Genomic DNA, 975 nt, shown 5'->3' with positions numbered 1-975 from the left:
AAGCAAATAAGCCTATTTCCCAAAACTCTTCTGTTAAAGACTTTTTTCAAACATGGTTCCAATGTAATTTATTTATAATTCAGTCTCTTCAACCTAATGCGATGGGACTCTGTGAATATCTCAATACAGCCAGATGTCAAATAGATGTGAATACAGCTTGTGGCAATGCCTCATCGCTATTCTATATTTAAAAGTTTTGTTTTTTTTCTATTTAAAAATACAGTTGAGACTCACTGCTGCTTACTGAGCCCTACAGCTAGCACAGCTATTTATGAGGTCTGCAACAGGTGTCCATGCATGGATTATAATTACACTAGATCATCAACCATGATTAAGAGTCCCAACTTTAGTCATCATAACGCCTCACAACAGATTAGGGTCTTTGGACACCATGGAAGAGCAAAGTGAATCACCCAAAAGAACTCAACTACATGACTCTATTATAAAATGGTGAAAGTGGATCCATGTTCTACTCCAGGGGCTTTTTCAAAAGGCACAGATTCACACTGATGATCTTTGCAACAGTGGTTACATAAACGCAAATATAGTAAAATGCGGCTTTGTCATTTTCTTTGCTGCCATTGTTGGCTTTTCTGTACTGTGACATTATCGAGTTAAAGCAACATTTGGAAGCATGGATTTACACAAGGAAATAATTCGATTTCATCTCTCGTGGTGTCATTTCTCTTATAAACCTACAGTACTGTACATCTAAACAGCAACTTTTGACCAATTTTAGGATTAATAATAGCTTTCCTTTTTGAGTGCAAGTAGGCTCCAAGATGAGATTAGATTTCAGTCCTCGGTTGAAGAAGTACAATCTGAATATTGTGCCTAGAATTATGATAGAAGGGTTCTGAGATGGTGTGTGTTCTTTTTGTAACAGACTCATCAGACAGAAGCAGGTGGTTTGTAGTTGCAGCTGCACACACACACACACACACACACACACACACACACACACACACACACACA

This window comes from Etheostoma spectabile, chromosome 23 (assembly GCF_008692095.1).
Source record: "Etheostoma spectabile isolate EspeVRDwgs_2016 chromosome 23, UIUC_Espe_1.0, whole genome shotgun sequence".
Lineage (NCBI taxonomy): Eukaryota > Metazoa > Chordata > Actinopteri > Perciformes > Percidae > Etheostoma > Etheostoma spectabile.
This window is presented reverse-complemented; position numbering follows the sequence as displayed.